Source organism: Centropristis striata, chromosome 24 (assembly GCF_030273125.1).
Source record: "Centropristis striata isolate RG_2023a ecotype Rhode Island chromosome 24, C.striata_1.0, whole genome shotgun sequence".
Taxonomy (NCBI): domain Eukaryota; kingdom Metazoa; phylum Chordata; class Actinopteri; order Perciformes; family Serranidae; genus Centropristis; species Centropristis striata.
The window spans coordinates 11,491,963-11,513,829 of record NC_081540.1 but is presented as its reverse complement, the minus strand read 5'-3'; the positions used below and the strand labels follow the sequence as shown (position 1 = coordinate 11,513,829).

General features: G+C 39.2%; 1 long non-coding RNA gene across 1 annotated transcript in view; it reads left to right on the top strand.

Annotated features, from left to right (window-relative positions):
• Positions 1 to 21,867, top strand: part of LOC131962897 (uncharacterized) — a 68,603-nt gene extending 46,736 nt beyond the window's left edge. The window contains exons 4-5 of the long non-coding RNA XR_009389976.1: positions 15,368 to 15,442; positions 21,391 to 21,867. This is a non-coding gene — a long non-coding RNA (uncharacterized LOC131962897). The remainder of the gene's footprint in view (positions 1 to 15,367; positions 15,443 to 21,390) is intronic.

Below are 21,867 nucleotides of genomic sequence, written 5' to 3'. Positions count from 1 at the left end.
TTTTCTTTCGAACTTTTGACTTTGAACTGTCAAAAGATAAATACAAGCAACAATTCTATTCATATTGATTAATTCAGTAACACCCTCATAAGTAACAAAATTAGGCTCTTGGCTAATCTAAAAAGACATCCTAATAATTTATTTATTTTAAATAAATCCATAATATATTACTTGCAATCCCTTAATAAAGCATGTAGGAAAGTGCTACCCAATGTCCTAACATATGAGTCCACAGCTGAAGGTGCATTGTGGGATGTATGAGGCCATCAGGACACACCGGCCGGGCCGTAACAGGGCGGCAGGAAATATTTCACAATTAAATATACAGCTCGATGGGGGGAAAGGGCTTACAAAATACACCTCTTTTGCAATATAAACAGGATTTTCATCTAAATTGTGTACACAGCCGCAATAGTTCAGCTGGAGAGTCTCAGGTCTTAGCTCACTAATATGGCAAACAGCATCAATGCGGATATCACTCACGCAGACCCCAAAGTAAATACAACCCGGCGATTCGTCCAAGGTAACAATTGAGGTTGTGTACGATATGATGGAATGCACAAAACCCCCCATTAAACGCTAGTTCAAATATTTATATTTCTTTTTGGTATAAATATAACACAAAGTTTCACAGTTCTGGCATTGTTTGGAAGGGCAAGGAACCCGCTCGTGTTATAAATGAGAGCTCGGTGACAGGTGGCGATGCAAAAATGAAGAGCGTCGGGGCCTGAAGGTAAACAGAGTGCTGTAACAATACGGACTGATGTGTTTGGAAGCGGAGCAGCGGACCGCATCGACGCGGCAGCATATTTCACGAGACTGAGTCAGAGTTTTATTGCCTCGGTCAGGCTGTGAGGGAGCAGCTCTCCTGTCCTGGATGGATTTCACTATTTCACTGTGTTTTATTTTTGTTCTCTCTCCACGTCTGCAGACTTAAACATTTCCAAAGGGATAAATGTGTGTGAGATCCCTGCAGATGCACACACACGTACAGTCACAAACTCTGCAACTCAATCACTCTCCACTTCTCTTGATGTGAACTGTACACACCAGAGGCGCACACACACACACACTTCTCACCCACACTGACACAAACACACGGATCCATTTCATTATAAATGCGCAGCATTTAGAAAACACGCTGAAAAGACCACAAAACAACACAATCAGAAAAAGCGCTGCAAATAGACGAGAACACAACAGAAGTGTTTCCAGAGGATGCACACGTCTGGACACATGTGATATTATCATTATTCATTATTTCAAGATAATGATAATTTCACGTTATAACGATCACACCGTGCTAACGTCAGCGGCCGATCAATAGCATGCTAACGTTAGCCGGCGATCGATATCGTGCTAGCAAGACCAAGACCAACCTGGCGCCGTTGAGAGAGACCAACTTAAGCGTGTATCATTCATTTATTTTATTTGTTTAACTGCAATGTGATTGATACGGGCTAGCAGGCTAACGCTGTACATCACGTTTTAACACGAAAATATCAGCATGAAATAACGTTATTTCATTATCTTGAAATAACGTTATTTCATTATCTTGAAATAACGTGATAATATCACAAGCGTGTCCAGATGTGTGCATCACTTTTAAGTGTCCTCTAGAAACACTTCTGTTCTGTTGTGGTCTATTTGCAGCGCTTTTTCTTATTGTGTTGTTCTGTGGTCAGTGCATTTTCTAAATGCTGTGTTGTCAAATTGATGAAGATGTTTTCTCAATTTACTGGTGTCTTGTGTGTTTGCAAGTGTTTTCTTAAGTTGCAGCGCTGTGAGCTCTCAGGGCCACCGCAGGTCTCTCCTAAAAAACGTCAATATAAGGCGTTTGTATACAGTAACGATTGACATAATGCAGAGTTTAAATGGCGGATATCACAAACAAATCTCAACAAAGGGCAGACTTTCACCCAGGAGAACGGGTTTGTGTCCCGTGTGAAAACAAAAGTAAATTACATTTTATCTAACTTGTATTTTTACGTAACTTCCGTGGCTCAAGTCACCTTTGTAACCACTTCACATACGGCATTTACGTACATTTATTTACTGTTTAAATTTCTTTTATAACGCCTTACCAGGAAGTTTTTTGCCCTAAACCTATGTCACTGGTTTTGTAGTTTAAATACACAGAAACTGCAGCCTTTTTTACAACCATGAACCTTACGTGTATGTATGTATGTGTGCTATTTTTAGATTTTTTTTTCTTTTTTTTTTTTATGTGTACTGATTTTAACCCACTCTGCAAATGTACCTTACTACTTTCTCCATCATAAATCTTTATTAAATAATGTTTTACAGTGTTATACATTATTATAAATTATACAAACATTGAATTAAATTGTCAGCTAATATATAATAACTGAGAAAATAAAGAATAAATAGGAATAAAATAAATGGCTAAATACAAATCATTACTATACAGTTTCATTCAAATGCTGTCTATTTATTAAAAACATTTGTTTTAGAAATATGGTTATCACTATATCTAAATCAAGCTACGTTCTCTGCATTATATATTGTGTAAAAAAAGTTTTTTTTATAACTGCACATATCGGACTGCACACTCCCTGAACTCTAACCTGAATCTGACCCTCAAATATTTAAATCCTTATAAATCCCCTTAAAGAAGCGAGAACTTTCACACTCTTCTCACTTTTTCTCACCTCTCCCTTCTTGTGAGAATATCCTGACCTTTATAAATACAAACACGATCAGATCTGGTAAAACCCACATGGCGAAACCACCTCAAATGACATTCTGACATGCTTTTTCATGGTGCTGGGTCCTAATAATGAACTAGAGCTGGGAAAAAGCGACATAAAAATGTGGCGTTTGGCTGGCCGACCTCACACAAGAGCAGAGATCAATAGGAGGCACTTTGATAATTGCTCAGCGCTTCATTAAAAGCACAGTGAGCTCGTCGAGGATGCCCCCTCTTCTCACCACGGACAGGGCCACGTCACATCAGAGGCCAGATTAAAAAAGAAAAAAGAAACAGAAACACACACTTAAACTTCTTCTTCTTCTCTGGCCGTGATGGTAAACATGCTCTGATTGGCTTTAGGAGGAGATGAGCGAGGTATCAAAGCCAGTTAATTTGCCCGGTTAGGAAAATCTGTCAGCGCTTAAAAAACCTTAAGGAGGAGGACACTGTCGGCTTAAATACGACATGACGTGTCCAAAAGCCATGACCGACCATCTCCATCTCATACAACACACACACACACTATAGAAATATTCTTTTTATGGCTCAAACACACCAGCAGAATCACTTTAATCAGCGCCCGTTTCTCTTGAATTCTTTAAAAAATAGATTTCATTTGTAAAGAAAAAAAAAACCTACTTGCTGCTAGTGAAATGAGGTTCATTAAGGTTTTGATGTGACTGGATAATCACCCTTCAAAATATAACCAGCGCTGGTAAACATGAATTATCAGGGGAGGAGGAGGAGGGGAGGAAAACCCAGCAGCAGCAGCAGGACCTCATTGGTAATGCAAAACTTTAATACTGGCGACTGAAGAGGCTTGACGTGCCGAGGTGTAATGTCAGCTATCGATTGATCGGCGGTCGGGTGTCTCAGTGTCAGGCCCCATTGACATTCTCTCATCTTACGATGGAGGGAACTTGTTATATCTGTTTACGGCCACGTGGATGTGCCAGGAATTCCTCGTCTCAGCTCACTCTTCTTCTTCTCCCCTTTTTCTGGGAAGAAATCGTAACAGATCTTCCAGTGTGTTAGCCACGGCTCAGGCTGTTGACTGTAAGTGCAAAGGCAATTGATCAACCTCCTCCTCCCCCTCACACACACACACACACACACGACACATAATCACACATACAAACATACACAGTACAGTTTCCCCTTACAACAGCAGCCTTTCTAAAGAGCGGGTAAAACTGAAAAGTCACTGGTTTTTGTTCTGGTAAAGAAAAGCCACAGCTGATATATTTAGACTGAAGTCTTTAGGTTTTATGTGTGGAAGTCTAGTCCCATCAAGAATACATAAAGGACAGAACTCTATCAATCTCTATCTATCTAAATTACATAGACTTAGTATTTCCTCATTTTAGTTAGTTTCAATGCAGAGGTGGTGTACTTTCCCTACACCCGCTCCAATACTACATTTCCCATGATGCAACTTAAAAGAAGATTCTCTTTTAATGCCCATCTAACTACTTTAAACAGATAACTGCATTTGATTGCAGAATCTGGAATAAATGGGACAAACAAAGTTTGGGAATTGGAAGCGTTCTTGTTTCTGTTTGTAGTTAATTTGTAGTCTGAGGAGTATTGACCAATCATGTTTGAGCAGACTGTGGTTGTATGCCTGGAAACCAGGGGCCTCATGTATCAAAGTGTGCGTAGCTTTCATACTGAAAGATGGCGTACTCCCAAAACTAGAAAAGTACGTACGCAAACTCACCTCCACATGTATCAAACTGTGCTTACGCCAGGTCGTGCTCACCTTTCCTTGATACATCCCAACCAGCGTGGAACTGAGCGCACATGCACGAGCCACCAGCCACGCCCCGGCTCCCCCCGAAAATGAATACGCAGATGGCATACCCGCTAATTATCGACAAAACAATGACAAATCAACGTACTGCCACATGTTTTTTCTCCGGGGAGAGGAATCTGTGCATCATGGATTGCTGTGCACCTGCAGCGTTAACATCTGTTAAACCAAAGGGCAAAAAATCTGCGATCGGGTCTCTGACAGTGATTAAGGCAGGTTATCTGTGAAAAATATATGCGCTCCATAATCAAAATCAGAAGTACTTTATTGATCCCCAGAGGGAAATTCAGTGTACATGTATGAAAAATAGTGGAAATAGCAAAATATGTAGACTTAAGAAAATATACAATCTTAAAAACATATAGACTTCGACATTCTATTATTGCACAAGTAAGCAGCAATACGCAGGTGAAATCTAAAATATAGCCTAATAATGGTTGGGGAAAAAAAACACCTATCCCCCCATATTTAGAACGGGTTATTGAGGGTGGAAAACGGCATTTTCCTCCATTGTCCGAGAGCTATAAACTGCAAACGCAATGCCAGTTGTGTGTAGTTTGAGTTTAGATATGAAACACGTTTTAAATAGAGCATAAAAGACAGTACTTTCCTATATGTGGCGTGTGCGGGAAAATATGCGTTTTTGTGCCTAAGCAGTGTTGATACCTAAAGCCCCAGCCGAAACGGCCAAGCTCATGTTTATTTGCTCTGGGAATTGGTTTCAACTCAATGTGGACTCCGCCGGCCCAATCACAACCTTTTATCTCATATAAAAGTGGGTTTGATCCAACACAACTCACAGATCAAACTGTTGTCTGTTTCTCACCTTAAATCTTTATAAAATAACAGTGTTTGTTTAGCTGATCAAGAAAGTTCTTGACCTCGCCGCCATGTTTTTCCTGCTTGAATATGGACCAAGCATTGCCCCAACTTGCATATGTCCCTCAGCACTAGAGTGTAGACTACATTGTATGCTTTGTTGTGTATATTGTTGTTGTGCTCCAATTGGTTGGTTTGTCAATCGAACAATTGTATGTCTATTCAAGGGCATTTTGGTCTGATGATTTAGTTTTTTATTAGCATTCATATACAGAGAAACAGTCCAGACGTAGTCATTGTCTCCTATATCCGCTGGTCATATTAGAACCACAAAAAATTTGTCTCTTGCACCCAGAGGCTATAATAAACTATAATAGGACCAAATGTTGATGGGTTCTGAGATTGTTGCCCACGTCCATTGCCCTATGTGCTCCAGTTTGTAACCTACACTTACTGTAAAAATAAGTATCCTATATAGCAACTGGTTGAGAAATGAGATGATTCTGTGGGAAACAAAGAATTTCTGTAATGATTCACTATTAATTTGTCAAGATATTTTACAATCAGTCTTACTATAATCCCTCTCCACTGCACCCAGACCTGCCACTCTGTTGCCTCTCCCCTTCTTTCCTCCTTTATTTCTTTCCCTCCCCACCCCTCCAAACGCCAACCTACAGTTTATCACATCACGTATCACACCTCCAAAACTCGCTCTTCATGCATGCATGCACGCCTGCACACGGCGCATATGTATTTTCTCAAAACAAACTCCCAAAGACCCGGAGCGAGTGTGTGTTGTTAGGTGACAAGTCAGCGCCACCACCACCCACCCCTGCCACCACGCCCTCCCCCTCTGTACAAAAATAAAAACACACAGAGAGGTGACGGGGAGCGTCTACACCCCCCCGGTCCATCGCTCGCAGCAGGGGTTATTGATTGTGACGTGCGCTCGCAGTGCACCTTCCCAGTCGCCTGTCAGCCAGATGCATGCTGGCAGGTCCGGTCCTCCCCCCTTGACAGCTCCCGCGCGGCAGGGAGGTTGTTGGGGTGGCGATGGTGTCGGAGGTGGGGGGTGGTGTTTGTCAGAGAGCCAAACAGAGGGAGAAAGACAGCTGGCGGGGCCCTGGCTCTTGATTTCTCCCCTCTCTGCTCTCCCTGAGCCTGCAGAAGGTGAACCTCGACCCCCTCAGCCTCGCTCTTATTTGCGTCGTTGTCATCGTCGCTACAAGGTGAGTGCAGCTGCCTGAGCGGGTTAGCCTCCGTTTGAGGATACCCAGGTCTGTCACAGTGCATTTTTTCCGGTTTTTCACCCCAAAAGGCCCCTCAGGATAAAGGACAAACCATTTCAGTCTGTTCTCCACATTACTGTCGCCTTTCACTGCCACGTTTAGTACGACAAATCCTCCCCTCCCCTTCCTGCCCGACCAACCAACCCCCACCTGCGCAGCTTGTTTAACGCCAGCGTATCCAGAAGGTGCATCCTGTGCACGCTCGGTGGCTGAAACAGGTAATGAGTTAGCTCGGGGGAGGCCGACATGACTGCACGCGTGTGAGAGTGTGAAATTACCTGACACAGCTTTCATCGGCACAAGGTGCTTCCCCCGTCTGTGTGTTCGCAGCCGTGGGATTTGTACACACATGTTCACAGAGAGAGAGTGGAGGGAAGGAGGTGGGAGAACGTAACATATGCCACTTGGTGAACGCTTTAATCCAAACCGCCTAATGGCGCTGTTCCTGTCTGAAGCTCCACTGGCAGTGTGATAGTGCCCCGTTCACATCAGCACTGAAACATGCAGAACATGAAAATGCTCTGTAGGTTAAACAGGTAGCGTTGAAACTATGGTTTGCTTTGTGGACAAGTGGACACATTTACATTTAGCTGATGACAGATTTATCTCTTAACTCTAGGGCTCTTGACTAGGGCTGCAACAATGAATCGATAAAATTCGACTATTAAAAGTGTTGGCAACGATTTTCATTATCGATACATTGTGTCACGCAACTTTGTATTTCAATTTTGACCAACATTGCAGCTTTCTACCAAATTTCAAGTGCATTTTCTCATGAACTAAACATTATAGTGCTGACACTAAAACTGTAAAAATGTGTAAACCATGAACAAAATAAAATGACACACACTTTATGCTGCTGACATATATTCTCAATTAGGGCTGGGCGATATATATATAATGATATATTTTTAAATGTGATATGGTATTAGACCATATTATATATCGATATAGTTAAATTTTTTCAAATGTCATTTTCTTTCTTTTTATATAAATGCTGCCCTTACTAGGGTTGGTTTGTTGGATATATATCGTATATTGATATTCAGCCTAAATATATCGGGATATGACTTTTGGTCCATATCGCCCAGCCCTACTCTCAATGCTAAGACATTTAATTAAATGAACACCTCTGACTTTACAACAGAGCAGTTATATTGGACTGCATTAGATCGTTCAGGTGAATCTAATAAAGTGGCCAGTGAGTATAAAATCCACTTTCTGTGAACAACACGTAATAAACATTGAGCTCATTTAACTAAACTTTTTTATTAGAGCTGCACAGTGTGAGCCAGTATTAACTCGACTCTGCAGCATCACAGAAAGGTGGACTGAGAGTAATAACCAGCACGTGTCGGGACAAGCCCGAAATACTAAATGGATCATAAGTAATAATCACCCCAGGGTTCCAGACAATAACCCCCCTCCCTCCCCCCCTCAGTATCTCAATCCATTTGTCTTGGAAAAGGAAATTACTAAATCCAATACAGTTCGATAAAAATCTGGCCTGTCTGGATCGGCTGCTGGAGGATAATGCGGCCTGATAAAGGCGCTCGTTTCCGGCCGCACGCCATCCGTCATCCGGGGGTTGCTCCCCTGGTCAAGCTGTCTGCTGCTCCAATAGATGACTGCAGCAGTTCAGCTGCTCGTTCCGCCGCCTCGTGGCCTCCCCTGCCGAGGTTACAAAGTTTAGTTGTTTGTAAGAGACCACTCTGTGCTTGTCACAGGCGGGATCATAAGAACAGGCAGGATGTAGAACTGTAACACACTTCCTTACTTTGTCCCTGCAAGCTGAACTGTTGGTGGATGGTATTGTCGGCAATGCAAAAATGGAAGCTTTTTCTACTGTTGTGGTCATTGTGCATTCTTCTCTATACAGTACCAGCGTATTAGTGTAATGAGTCAGTGGGTCACAACCTTTTTATGCTTGTTTTTAGCAAAGTGATGTCGACTGGACGAAGCACTCAGATCTTTTGTGTAACTATAAGTAGATAAACCACACTGTAGTTATACTCTTTACTGAAGTTTAAGTCCTGCATTGGCATTTTAAGTTAAAGTACAAAAGTATTGGCATCAAAATAATCTTAAATTAAAAAGTGCTCATGATGCAGAATGGCCCCTTTCAAAATAATATATTCTAAATTATTGGATTATAGTTATTGATGCATTATTGTTGAAGCTGGTTAAGGTGGAGCACATTATTCGATTTATTTATATATATATATATATATATATATATATATATATAATATGTTACTTTACATGCTGCTGTGTAACTTGTAAATTTCCCTGTGACAGCCAATCAAGCATTTTTGCTAGATTAATCTCATTAAATTTTTTTATGTTTTGTTATTCTGATCCTGAAAATTAACACATTTTCAGGATGTCAGATGTCAGTGTTGCCAACTTAGCGACTTTGTTGCTAGATTTAGTGACTTTTCAGACCCCCCTAGCGACTATTTTTCATAAAAGCGACTCGCGACAAATCTAGCAACTTTTTCGCCCCAAAGCACTCACAAGCGGCCCAGTCCTCCTGCAGGAGTCTCTCCCAGCTGCAGTCACAGAGCTGGAGGGGATGTTAACGCCTTAGCGTCCAGTCTGCAAATCGCGCATGTGCAAAGTCGCCGCTGGCTGGTTTACAGTCAGTGTCTGTTTTGGGTCACGAGGCCGGATAAAGGAGGAGAATTGGAATTGTGACAGAAGACAGGGCACTTGCAGTTCTAAACATATTTAGGGTGTTTTTTACTCTCTTTTTGTCTCTCCCACAACATTATTCCTCTCTCCTACAGCATCCATTACAAGTACATGCACATGGTAAATTATGCAAATTAGGTGATGACATCATTTAGCACCTTCTAGCGACATTTTGAACAGCCAATAGCTACTTTTCTTACTGAGGAGTTGGCAATACTGGATAAATATAGTGTGAGAGTAAAAACTATGATTGACTAAAACTATGACTATGATTCAGGTAAAGTACCTCAAATGTGTACTTAAGTACAGTATTTTCATTGCACTTAGTTACTTTCCACCACTGCATGTTACACTGCATATCCAAGTTATGAGCAGCAGAATTGAAGTGTTTTCACTATTGCAAAACTGCAAAAAAAAAAAATAAGTAGATTCAATAAATACCTTTATTTTTGTTTAGTTGTGTTCAGGTATCTCTTGCGAGCCTAATTCCCTGAAATATAAATGTAATTTTTGACTTTTTATCATCCCTGATGTTCTGTCACTTTAACTGTTGGGTAGTACCATGACCTCTGACCTTTCTAGCGTTGATTTTACAGTTTACATTCCAGAAATGTGAGTATATCTCAGCATTGCAGCAGTTTAAGTGTCTCTGGATGAGAGCTCCGGCTGAATACCTGAGATGTAATGTAATCGAATATGCTGTGTGTCCTGCAGGCTGACCTCGCAGCTGTAGGCATGTGTTGTTGGCAGGAAAGCTGTGTGAACACCGACAGAGAGCACAAAGGGGCTGTACACTCTTATAAGAGTACAGTTTAATCAGGGTTAAGAGAGCCTCTTTACACTTGTAAGTTAAATCATTGTTGACAGATTCCTCAAGGAAGCTCTGGATGTTGTTGGGTTCTTTTGACTGAAGAACCTGTAAATATTGAAGTCCTTTTGCCTTTTTCAGAGAATTCTGAGTAACCCTAATCACTATGAAGTCATACACAGATTCAGTGTGTAGAAATAGGACACAGAAATGAATACTAATCGCCTATTACGATGCAGATTTGCTTAACAACTTGCTCTTTGTGGCCTGAGGGAGAACAGGATGCATCGTCTTTTACTTAAGGTGCTGCCTGACCTCGGCACGACTCGCTATTAAAGAGGGACAAATGTTGCTGCTGTTAATGAGCAAAGAGCAGCGGAGCTCATAAAAAGGTGTAAATATTGGGACTCTGTTACAGATGGAAAGAAGAAAGAGAAGAAAATGTAGTTTTAGTGTAGTGTAGATTCACTTTATGGAATTAAGAAGTGAAGGGAAGCAGAGAAAGGGTGGAATTGTTCAGCCTAAATTCATTTATAAGGAGAATTAAGTCAGCAGATAAAAGATGCATGGAGAGGAAGTCGACATTTGTGTGTAAGTTGTTTAGCGATGACTTCAGTTTAGCAGTTTGGTGTAGGATAAGGTGACACTCATCAGGAAATATCTCAACAACTATTGTATGGATTGTCATGACATTTTGCACAGAGGATGAATATTATTGACTTTGATCATATCATTTTTGACTAGATGATAGCATGAGATGAAAAACAGTGCAGCCTTCAAGTCATCACTTTTGTTTAGACTGATCTCCCCTCAAAAACATCAATATAAGGCGTTTTACATGCAGCAAAACACAACTCATATTCATGTTTTAGACTGTTCTCCGCCACCAACTTGCAGATGTAGTAAAGTAATGTAACTTCCGTTGTTTACATATCTTCCGTCAACACTGCACCAAACACTCATATGAGTCGTTATAGGTGGTATTGACGAAATCGAAGGTACAGAGGGTCCGGGGGCTGGTGTAGACTGAGTGACAGCAGTGATGGCCCTGCCCTGGGTGGTGGTGACCATGCCAGTAGATGCAGTGGTGGAGGCTGCTTCTGTGGAGCCTATTCTTTCATTAAGGTTTGAGATCTTATTGTTGTTTTTATCTATCAAACGTTTTGCAATTTCTTCTGTCTTCTATAAAGTTGTACTTTCTGAAACAAGTTGTTTTGTATCAGTGCATAGTCTTGGGATTTAAACACACAATATGTAATTTGTCTGTGTCAAGCGGTCTCTCAATAATTGTAATTAAAAAATGACTGAAGTAGCATAAGATCATGGGTTGTTTTCCTGTCCTGGTTAGGATTGCCTCAGTATTCATCATTTAGGATGTTTTTTCACCAGGAGACAAATTATCCACTCAAAATATACAACAGGAGTCGTTTTTTATTTTAATGTGGAAAAGTTACACATTCTATCTTTAAATGTGCAGGTGTTTTCTTAATTCCTAACCTTGATTTATTTTATTTATTTTTAGAAATGTTTAAACAGTAGGACATGTAAAAGTGGATAAAAACACACCTAAGCTACTGAGATGAGACCAGCGTTATTCATATTTACACCAATTCTTTTTAACTTCGCATTAAGTCACATTTCACCTTCAGGTCTTTCAGTCTGTTAAAATCTGCATGTTTCACTGAGGTGTTCCTGCAGTCCGCCTTGTTTCAGTCAATATGGACAAACTGAGTGATTTGACTCGAGAGGCCACTCTGGTCACCCACCAACCCTTCTAAAGACTGAATAATATGAGCGCCTCAATTCGATTCACGTCCCTGCCGCAGCATTTCAAAGACACTTAATTTCATACTTGTTTACGGCTCTCTCCAGAGATCTAAAGTTCAAAATCGCATGCATTTTTAATTCCAAATTAAGCCAGGAAAGAAGAAGAAGGAGAAGGAGGAGGGGGGAGAAAAATTCCGTGTTCACTTCGCCACATTTTGACAAACATGACCTCCCCTCGCTGGGGTGGAGGGATTATGTGGAACAAAAGTTGGCCCACTCGCCATACCAGGGCTTAAGGCTATTGGGGCGACAGATTAGAATATCTTTCACCCTTTCAAGGAGATAAGAGAGACACAACGATCAGAAAACGGTGCAAAACATAATGAACCCGTGATCTCCCACCACCAAAGAGCATGTGTGAAGTTGAGATTCATAAATCTTCAAAACAGTAAGGCAGATTTGTGGATTTTTTCCCCCACTACTTATGGGTCTCCTAATGCTTAAAACATGATCTGCGTTATCAAAGGTTGGAAGAATCTTCCTGCTCATTGTCTTTCCCTCGAGGAGTCAACTTCCAGCCATAACTATCACCCTCAGCGCGGCTGTTTTGTTGCTGTATTTCATTTCTTATTATCCCAGATAATTACAAATATGTCAGACGTGTCACCCTATGACGTCTGCTGACGCCGGCACGTTGGCGAGCCGTGCGGCTGAAATGACACGGTGATATATCTCACCCTCTCCCGCTCTCAATTAGCTCCTGGTGCTCCAGGTTAATGGAACTTTTGATTGGGGAAAACTCTGGTTTCCTGGACGCCCGGTTCCCTTGGAGCTGGGATGTATGGGGGGTCGACCCCGTGCTTATCTGCTGTTGCAGAAAGACGAGTTACTCGTTTGTGTGTTTTCCACTCTGTCGGAGTACCTAAGTGTACTACCATGCTTTGTATTTGGCTTCCTTTACATATAACAAGCTGGAAATACACTAAAAAAAGAATACTGTAATAAAGTTTAGGCAATAAATAAATAATAAACATCACAAATGTAATGAACCTGCTACTTGAATATAATCTCGTGAACTAAATAATTGCATTAAACAGTTATTACCTCACACGGATGATGTCATTAATATATAACTGTTCAGAAATATCACAGCCCTTTATGATGTCATAATAACCATATAATGATATTACAATCAAGTGTTAACCTTTCCATCTAAATAGTGAAGCCAATACAGAAATGCTTTAAACCTGACCATCTTTTCAATGGTCAGCAGGGGGCGACTCAACTGGCTGTAAAACGAAGTCAGATTGTATAGAAGTATATAAGAAAACGATGCTACTTCTCACTTGAACATGCAAAACCTTCGGGTGGTCTTGCTTTTAGCCTTTTACCCATTGCAGCTGTTGTCACTTTCATTTGCACCAAAGCAGATGAAATTGATTCATATATATAAATATATAAGAGCAGTGGCGGTTCTACACAGGGGCCTACAGGTGCCACTGCCCCTGTGAAGAAGCCTTTGGCCCCTGCTGTGGCCCCTGTGTCAAATTAATAATAACATTATCATAACAATGAACAATGGAACAATTCTAACCTTTCTTTTTTTTGTTCAAACAACATCTCATTTTACACAAAAGGAACCCAGAATGTGTACATTGTATAATAGTTTAACTCTATGGAGTCTTATAGGGCTATTTTGTCCATTTTTTAATCCCTTTCATGTCTTTACGTGTCTTTGTAAGTCATTTGTGTCTTTTTTTTAGTTACTTTGTCTTTTTTTAGTCATTTTGTGTCTTTTTTTGTCATTGGTGTCATTTGTGTCTTTTTTGTGTCTGTTTTAGTTATTTTGTGTCTTTTTTTGGTAATTTTGTGTCTTTTTTGTCATTTTTATGTCTTCTGTGGGGTTTTTTTTATTCTGTCTTCTCATTTTGTGTCTTTTTTGGTCATTTTGTGTCTTTTTCAAGACATTCAAAGATTTTGAATGCTTAAATATCATCTTTGCCATTTTTTCATGTGCTAATGTGCCCCTCTGATTAAACACTGGCCCCTCCTTGGCCCCCACAGTAAAATTGGTCTAGAACCGCCACTGTATAAGAGGCATTACTCTGGCTAGAGAACATCATTACGAGACATTATCACAATTGCATCCCATTTTTACTTCTTATTAAAAACAGCATCAACCAATGGCAACCATTCGTGTTGGATTGCATTAAAAATATAATAGTTTAGATTTTTCTTAATTTACCACTGTTGAAGACATGTGTCTTTTTTAAAATGCTGTGTGACTGTGTGAGAGTTTTGGATTAAAGTACATCTCAGCTCCCCTAAATGACCAGCAGAGAGCGGCGAGTGCAGCGACTCGGCCTCACACTGTGTTCCCTACTCGCCGACTAGGCAGAGAGGTCAGTGAGATTACTGGACACACAGTCAGCCTCGCGTTCAGCATCCCTCTGCACAAACCTCCTCCGGCCAAACAAAATCCGCTATCAGAGGATGACACAAACACCAGCCCACCAGGCATCTTTCTCCTCCTTCTCCTCCTGCCTTTCTTCCTCCTTCCTCCACCGCTCTGGAGCAAACGCATCAGTGAGTTTCACTTTAGCTTGTTTGCGGCCATGTTGGAGGCAAGGTGACAAGAGCAATACAAGAGAAACATTCCTGTAATTTCCAAAAACAGCTTTAGGTGGAATTGTTCTCCAAGGGGGGAAAGCTGCCACCTCTCCTTCTCCTCCCCCCTCCTTCCTCTCAGTTTACCTAACTCACCCAAAAAAGGGGGGGTATTTATCCACACACACGCACAAACACACACACAACCCTCCTGAGGAATGGCTGGCGAGCAGAGAAGAAATGCGCCCTGACAATCTCCCCTTCCCTCCGGCGGCTGGATGCCAGAAACAAGCGCTGATTCTTCTGAGAGATCTTTTACCGAAGATGCCAGGGATTAAGAAAGAAAAGACTGCAGGACACTGCTGTGTCACCTAGCATTAAACAGCCCTAAACTCTCCGGTTATGAGATACTCTGCGCAAAATAGGCCAGGATAGAAAGAAGGGAGAAAAGAGAGGTTTTGATTTCTTATCTTCTTTTTTTCCTCTGAGCCCTGATGCCCCTGGACTTTTCTCTTGGTGGTTGGTGCCTTCACACACAAAAACACACGCTTAAACACATACAAAAAAATCAAAAATTACTTTATTTATCCCCCAGGGGAAATTCAGTAATCAGTACGCACATCAGAATCAGTTTTACTGGCTAACTATTTATATGAAGAAAGGGGAAGAAGAATCATTTAAATAAGTTCATGCGAAAAAGATTTATTAAAGGAAACTAGCAAATGTTTGTGTTTCAAGGAAGGAAACAGAGGAAAAAGGTTTAGAATTTTCAATTAAAAGTTTAAGATACATATATTTAATAGCTACAATACATCTGAGTGTAAAACTGTCTAATGTCAAGTCTTTTCTTTTCATAGGTGTCAGAAGTTGAGAGGAATATTCTGACACATGAGAAAGAAATCAGCACATAAACGGGACTCGAGTCAAGGCAGGTAAGAACAGGAAAAGAATCACTTTATTTAGGTTAGGGTTACATTTTACCAAAGTTACCAATGACATTACTAACTGCAGTGTGCTCGGCATCTTATTTTATAGTGAAAAATTGTGTCAAAAAATTTACATTTGAGGTATTTACAGATTAATACTACTATATTTATAAGTTATCCTCTTTAAAATCAGCTCATCAGAAGTGTGCTTTTTGTTGAAGTTAGTTAAAATGTAATTTTTCAGGTTCAGGCTGATTCATTTACACAAAAGAAGGACTAAACAGTGTCGGGTCTCTTGCAATAGCATCAGCTACTTCTGATTTGATGAAAACAAAAATGTAAGAAGAACATTTTTGAGTGACCTGCCTTATGGCATGGGTTTGAGTTTGGTTTCTCTGTGGGGTGTACCTGCAGTTATGCTTCAATTAAATTGATATTTTTTTGTGATTTACTGTGAGACTGGTTTAAAAGTGCAACTTCAATCTGCTTCCTTTCTTGCTGTTTGTAAAATTCATGTTTCCCATGTTTCCGCTTCCTGCTCTAAGGCTGAAACAAGTGCTATTTTCATTTTGATTCATTTGAGGATTATTTCCTCAATTAATTAATTGATTAATGAATCAATTGATCAATAAAAATGATCTGGAGAAACACAAGAAAACGTGAAAAAGCCTGTGGCCATAGGTATCATTTACACTTGGGTAATTGGGGACATGTCTGCATCAAAATATATGATAAAATATAGATAGCTGATTTTTCAAAAATGATCTGAAAAATAGCTTGTACCCAGAAATATGCGACTTACCAAGAGAACGATGTCTGAAAACAACACAAAAAAATGCATGCCCGTCACCTGCAGCTATGAATATGATGCATGTGACGACTGTTACATGTTACACACATTTTATGTTGAATGTTATGCTGACAGTTCCAGATAGTTGACTCTGTCTTAGCATGCCCTATTGATGCACCGCAATGCAATATTTTTCCCAAACTGCCATAAATATATTCTGCTCATGACTTCATGGCCATCCCACCATCACATTACCCAAAATCACATCAACGTTGAACGCTGAATTTTTTTTTTCATCTGAGCCAACACTTTTAACCCTCAGCTCACAGTAACGTCATCAAATACTACTTTTTCCAACCATCAGTCGAAAATCCAAAGAGAATTATTTTATTAATTTGAAATAATTATTAAAAAAAACACACATTCTCAAATTTCAGAGCCCGGAGCCATCAAATAGTTTAGCAGTTTTTCTATAAAAATGACCTTTTCAGCTCACTGTTGCTTCTATTCTTGAATACTGCTCATTTTTTAGAAGCAAACCCTCTATCACTGAGGTTAATGAAAGCTTTGAAAGTGTCAATCCACCTGCTCCACCTGCATCAGATGAGGAGATAGCTGAGGGTTTGACACCACAAACAGCCATTATGACCTGATACAGTTAAAGTTTTTCCAGTTTGGGTTCTATTGATTTTACAAAAACAGCTTGTAATTTTTTTCAGTTTGGAATTTTACAAAACTTGATGAATGAATTAAAGGAGCGTTCTGGAATAGAACTTTGGTGCCTACAGCATCTGCCTGAAGTGACACCATGAGTTTGACTTAAATCTTTTACACTTTTGGTATTTTTACCTCTTTTAGCAAGTTGACAGTTTTGAGACTGCCAGGAAACATGGGGCTAAAAGAGCAGTAAGTCATGCAACAAAGATCCACCGCCACAGACGCCAAACTGTTGCAGTCATAGTATGTTTCTTAACCACTGGGCCACCAGGATGCCCTAAAACAAAACTTGGTCGTCACAAAGAGTGTTGTTCTTTCAGGAAAACGTCTGGTCCTGCATTCTGAAAGAAAAAAGCGTCCAAAAGTTTCCCGTCGTCTTTGTCATCTTTTGGAAGCGGCTTGGCCCGCTCTGAATAATTCAGCGGCTGCCTGGTCGAATGCAAACAAACGGAATAAAACATAGATAGTTATGAGGCATAAATATGAACAAACAGCATCTAAAAGCATTAAGGAAACACAGAGTGTCTGGGGTTTGGAGCGACAGATGAGGACAGTGTGTTTGACTGGCTGGACGAGCCGTTACCCCCCCTACACATCTCGTTCACCCCCCTAATGATGTGTGGCCTGTCAGAGAAACGCAGCCAAATTACATTCAGGACTACAAAGCCTCCGTCCGAGGTTTTCTCTCTCTGTGCAACACCCTGCAAAACAATAACTGGGATTCAGCAGCTGCAAATTGCACTAAAATTTCCCATTCTCTCTCTGTGAATTATTAATGAGAGCCAAACCAAAAAAGACAAAAAAAAAAAAAAAAAAAAGGAGGGGGGGAGAGAAATATCTACAGCATGCCCGAGCAGTGGAGAATGCTATAAAGCCGTAATTATGCCAGAGAATGAGAAATGGAACAAAGTTGTTGGAGCCAGAAAAGGCGAGGCAGAAAGTGAAACTAAGAGCTGGAAATTTAGAGCTCAGAGGGTGAAAAAGAAAAGTAGTTTTATTACAAATGCAAAACGCCAAAGCTGCAGGATCGACACACAATTAAAACGGGGATGAACAACAGCATTTGCATCCGTCTCTGTCAGGTTTGTTCTGCAAGAGAGTGAAGAAATGTGTAAAGGGAGGAGAGGAGGTCAAAATGCTAGAATATACAGGATCTGTTTTGGAATGAAAACCTTATAACTCCGAATGTGTTGACTTCGTAGGAAATATGAAAACCAGCCTTGTTTCTCAGCTCCAGTTTGAAACCATTTCATAAACGAAAGCATTGTGTAACAAAAAGCGAATGCATAGAGCAATAAGAAAAAAAATATATGAAAATGTAAGATGAAGAAGTGTTGCATCTTTTAGAAATACTTGGGCACTGCTCGACTTTTGGATAAATCCAAATCAGATAGATAGATAGATAGATAGATAGATAGATAGATAGATAGATAGATAGATAGTTTATTGCACTAAAAAAGAAAAACACTATAATAAATTATCTGCTTATATGCACTTAGAATTGTTCATATAGTCTTTTATAATGCATTATAATCACTTATGTGTTATTAATGTAATTTTAGCAATTATAAACTATTGTGATACTTAGACAATATGACTCATTATATCCAATTCATGCTTTCAAAAGTGTTATTACTATATATATTGTCATAAAGTATCAGAAATACTTATGAGTGCTTAGAACTGTAACTATACTGTGCTATAAGCAGAGTATGATGCATTATAAGTATGTTTTTAATGCATTAAAGACACGAGCTTCATAGAAAGCGTTACCAGTAAAAGTATAAATCTAGCATTTTATGAATACTATGTTGCAAGTTAAAGTGAGACATTAAAATGTTGTATAAGTTCTGAGTAAAATGTACGTTTAATGTTTGAAAAGTAACACTGCTCGCTTTGCAGGAAAGTGCTATAAGTTTTTTTTTTTTTAAATATTACAGTAATATGAGAGCAGATTTCTATGTTTTACTAAATATTGCAACTCAGAATTGTGTGTTTTAAAAGCTTTTGATAATTTTATGATAAGATTTGAGTTTGTTCAACTTATGGGAGAGTTTTGTACCAATGATGGTCAGTATAAGTAAATTAAGTGAGTTGATATCTACAGAAAGCATGTTATCTATACAAAGCTAATAAATGAAGTAAGAATAATTGTGAAAGCCAGCAAATCATCAAATAAATGTTAAAAAGATAATATTTCCATCTTAATTGTAACCGAAAAACATAGAACACCTTTAAGTTGTGCCTTTTAGAAAGTTTCTATCATTAAATATGTTCTATACAATAATATGCTACTGTAAAAGAGCTAGATGATGTTTTCAAATAGTGAACTTTGTTTAGTTGATTGATTTGAAGGATGCAATGTCTCACTGCTTTATATTTATAATTTATACTTTCAGTTTCATGGAAATGTGATTATATCTGTTTTACAAGCCATTTTAAAGGAACTTTAATTGGCATCACTTTACAAATCTATAAATTTCAGTCTACAGTTTTAGTATTACAACACACTATTCCACCTAAAAGATGCTGTTTTATTCTAGACAAAAAGAAAATATGTTTAGCCGTAGAAATGTTTAATTTCAGGATTGGTTTCAGACTTTGGAACTTTTAATATCAAACCTGTTAATTTATTATCAGTCCAAAGACAACTTCTGGAGAACTGGACAAAGCTAAATGTGTTTTAAAGCCGAGAACAGGTTTCTGATGATCACATCTACATAAAACCAGTCTGGGAAACCTGGAACATGTTGTGAAATAGGTTAATGATGTTTTCTGAGAAGCACTGGTGTATGTGTGCTCATAGGACAGAATATTTGTAATCTTTTTTTAGCTTTAAAATATTGAAATTACTATATGATTATATCAGGAGTCTGTCTTTTAATATGGTGTTTAATTTAACTTTCAATAAACACACATCTTTGCTGTTGTCGTCTTTTGGCGCATGTTTGAGAAAGTGCCAGACAGAGAGAGATCCCTCTCTCACTCTCTCTCACTCTCTCACACACACACACACACACGCACACACACGGTTCGACCAAGGGCCTGGCATGGATCCTCTGCTCACAGGAGGCAGCAGCGTCCCTCAGGGATCCATAACCAACCAAATAGCTCTGAGAGAGAGAGAGAGAGGGTGCAGCTAGCTCGCCCAGCTGGACCTCAGCACTCTCTCCTTCAGTGTGTGTGTGTGTGTGTCTGTTTGTGTGTGTGTCTGTGTGTGTGTGTGTGTGTGTGTGATAGAGGACCAGATGACACAGGCGACTTCGAGCACAGTGTGGGTGACATGATTGTAAAATTAGACTGTAAAGAGTACACTAAATTCATTTTTTAAAGAATTTAGAGATCTATTGATGGAACCCTTGTCAGACATGTTAAATCATTATTGGTTACTGGCAGCCTATCCCAATTTTTAAGAGAGGGTAATATTTCCGTAACCCTTGTGTTGTCCTAAGGGTTAAAAATGACACCAAACAAACACTAAATGATCTTTATTCATGTCGGAATTTGATGACTTTTCCTTTATTTATTTGTTATTGTTATTTGTTGTGTTTATTTATTTTTTCTATTCTATTTATTGTTGCTGTCTATACACCTTGAAGATAAGATCTGTATAACTACAGGTGCATCTCAATACATTAGAATATGATGGAAAAGTCCAGTATTTCTAGTAGTTCAAGTCAAATAGCCCCAGCCAAGTATTGAGTCATATAGAAGGACATACTTTTCAGAGGTCAACATTTCCATATTAAACATGCTTTTTAATATTTTTCGTTTGTAATATTACATTTTTTTGAGACACTGAATTTTAGGTCGTCATTAAATGTAAGCCATAATCATTATAATTAGATGAAACTAAATCAAGACGTGAAATGTTTCATTCTGTTTGTAATGGATCTATATAATGTGTTATTTCCACTTTTTTAATTGAATTACTGGCATAAATAAACTTTTCTATGATATTCTAATTTATTGAGATGCACCTGTATAATGCCAAAGTAGTTCAAGATATTCACAAAGTTTTTGACGAAAGACAGGTTGTTTCTTTGTTGGAAAATAGATTTGGGGTTTTAAATACAATAATGCTTATTTATTTTAGGAGTTAAGTTAGCAATGGTGGGTCATTTTTTACCCTTAAGACAAAGGGAGTACATAAAATATTAAGACTACACAAGGGTAAACTCTTAAAAGGGGAACATTCCCAGATAACTTTACCTCCTTTCGACCCATCTCATTGCTTCATGTTGACCTCAAAATTCTATCCAAAGTTCAGGGGACTAGCTGGGAAAAACTGCTGTCTCACATAATTAAACAGAACCAAACAGGTTTCATTAAAGGCTGTAACTCACCCAAATATTGCACCCATTGCACATGATCTCTGAACACCTTTTTTCCCAAAATCATGAGCTTTAATCTGCTGCTTTAACAGTCTTAATCTTTCTGGTTCCAGGTTTTCCAGGTTGGACCCTGGTGCTGTGTCCCAGTTCATCCTCAGGTGTTGAACAGGTTTGAAGGTCACACCAAACTGGAAAAACACACAACCTTTACTTTGTGCATGGGAGAATTATTATTATCACAGTATGAGACTATTGTCATCTTAGATTTTGTATATTATAATATCATAAGTGGTTTCAAAGGCTTGTTATAATAAAATTATTCTTTCTTTCTGTACTTATCTTAGCTGCTCTATTTGGCATGGCACTTAGTCATTATATCCACATTACTGGCGATTATTTATCAGAAATAAATAAATTCATTATCAATATTGACATATTTGGTCCAAAATATCTCCATCTCTAATTTTCTCCATTTTGCCCAGCCCTAGTTCTGTTCTGTTGAACAGGAAAGGGACAAATGTCTAAATAAAACTGTTAACATGTTTAGCAAGGCTGTCCACAAACCGTTTTGTGATTTATTCAATTTAATG